This window comes from Mobula birostris, chromosome 10 (genome assembly GCF_030028105.1).
Source record: "Mobula birostris isolate sMobBir1 chromosome 10, sMobBir1.hap1, whole genome shotgun sequence".
Lineage (NCBI taxonomy): Eukaryota > Metazoa > Chordata > Chondrichthyes > Myliobatiformes > Myliobatidae > Mobula > Mobula birostris.
In genome coordinates this window covers 144,503,974-144,506,391 of record NC_092379.1, presented here as the reverse complement: position 1 = coordinate 144,506,391, position 2,418 = coordinate 144,503,974, and positions in this window count along the sequence as shown.

Here is a 2,418-nt window from a genome sequence, read left to right as displayed (position 1 = left end):
ATCGACTTATACAGCCTGTAAATTTCGGTGTCCACAAATGAGCATTAATATTATTTTTAATTTCTATCAACTGTCTAGGATTACTTCTCTATACATTTACTCCTACTACACAACTTTCCCAAAACATTCAGACTCCATCTGAATGTGCAATGTGCAATCATAGTAATTTATAATAAATTAGAAGAGTCAATGTAACACAGAAATACACTCAAATCAGTGTGTTAATCAGTCTGATGATCTGATGGAAGAAGCTGTCCCAGAGCCTGTTGGTCCTGGCTTTTATGCTGCGGCATCGTTTCCCAGATGGTAGCAGCTGGAATAGATTGCGGCTGGGGTGACTCAGGTTCCCTATGATCCTACACCTGTTTTTGTAAATATCCTGAATCATGGGAAGTTCACAACCACAGATGCTCTGGGCTGTCCACACCACTCTCTGCAGAGTCCTGTGATTGAGGGAGGTACAGTTCTCATACCAGGCAGTGATGCAGCCAGTCAGGATGCTCTCAATTGTGCCCCTGTAGAAAGTTCTTAGGATTTGGGGGTCCATACAAAACTTCCTCAATGTTGTTTATCTTGCTCAACCTCAGTACACTGTGGTGATGATCTGATCTGTATAAAACTTATGCAAAATAAGCTTTTCACTATATCTCAGTACATGTGCCTTTTTCACCACACAGCTGGTGTGTACAGACCACGTGAGGTCCTTGGTGATGTGGATGCCGAGGAACTTAAAGCTGTTTACCCTCTCAATCCTAGATCCATTAATGTCAATAGGGATTAGTCCACTCCTCCTGTAATCTACAACCAGCTCCTTTGTTTTTGCGACATAGAGGGAGAGGTTGTTTTCTTGACACCACTGTATCAGAGAGATGACCTCTTCCCCGTTGTTTGAGATTAGGCCAATGTGTGTCGTGTCGTGGGCAAATTTCAATTATTATTAAAACTATTAAAAAATTCAAAGTTCAAAGAACATTTATTATCAAAGTATGTATACTATATACAACCTTGAGATTTGTCTCCTTACAGGCAGGCACAAAACAAAGAAACTCAAAAGAAGCCATAAAAAAAGGCTCTCAAATATTCAACATGCAGAGAGACAAGAAAAAACAAATTGTCCAAACAATAAACATAAGCAAACAGCGCTCTGAACAAAAGTGAGTCCATAGACATGAAGCCAGGAGCAGCCAGAGCAGGCCACAGGCTCACCCTCAGTTCAGCACAGAGCCGAATAAACATTGCAGAGCCCTCAGACCCGGAGCCCAGAGCAGCCTCACCCTCAGACCCAGAGCCCAGAGCAGCCAGAGCTGAATCCTCAGTTCAGCACAGAGCCAGGTAAAAATCGCAGACCCCTCAGACCCAGAGCCCAGAGCAGTCAGAGCAGGCCACAGGCTCACCCTCAGTTCAGCACAGAGTCAGGTAAACATCGCAGAGCGCTCAGACATGGAGTGCAGAGGAGCCGGAGCTGAATCCTCAGTTCAGCACAGAGCCAGGTAGACATTGCAGAGCAGCATGCAGAACTGACCTGACCCTCACCTCTTGTCCCAACACCCTGCCTTTTCAATCCATCTGGCCTTCTGTTTAAATCATCCAAACATCGGGTCGTTCCTCGCTCTAGGACCTGGGTCCTGTCCCATCGATACGCTTTAGGCCTGGACCCTGCTGCCACATACCCAATCCTTCCAAATCTGCTGGCACTTTAATTGATCAAACCTCGCCCTCAGTTTACATAGATGGACCTCGTATCTGCCTCTCCTCTACTGTGACTCCCCTTGAGTTTGCCTCAAACATGCCTCGACCTTGCCCCAACTTGCCTTGAACGTGCCTTGAGTTTGCTCTGCATGCAAGTGCTTCGATCCTTAACTCGGCCTCGCATTCACTTGCCTCTCCACTGTTTGCGCGATTGCTTACCACAAATTTTACAAGAAAAAGTGATATTAATAAAGTATTTAGTTATATACCTTGTTTTGTTTGCCACCAGTAAGTAGTCGCTGGGCTTCACTGGATGAATCAGGTTATTTACTCGCCAATAGCACTAGGTGTATGACTTACATCCAACCTAACAGCAGGTCATTTCTTAACACAGCATTCATATTACACCTACAATTGCTAAACTGTTTTACTGCACTGCACGGATGATTTCCTGATCCATGGTGCTGAGGGAGAGACCATGGGACATAAGAGCAGAATTAGGCCATTCACGTTGCTAGCAGGGGTAACCATTGAGAAAGGCAGCAAAGATGAACAGTATCGTGGGGTTACTTCTCCTTGCCCCATCTGATTGGAGTTTGGTTTTGATGTTGGAATTGGTATATTATTGTCACATGTACTGAGATACAGTGAGAAGCTTATTTTGCATGTCATTTATACAGATCAGATCGTTACAACAGTGTATTGAACAAGGTAAACAATAACAGAATG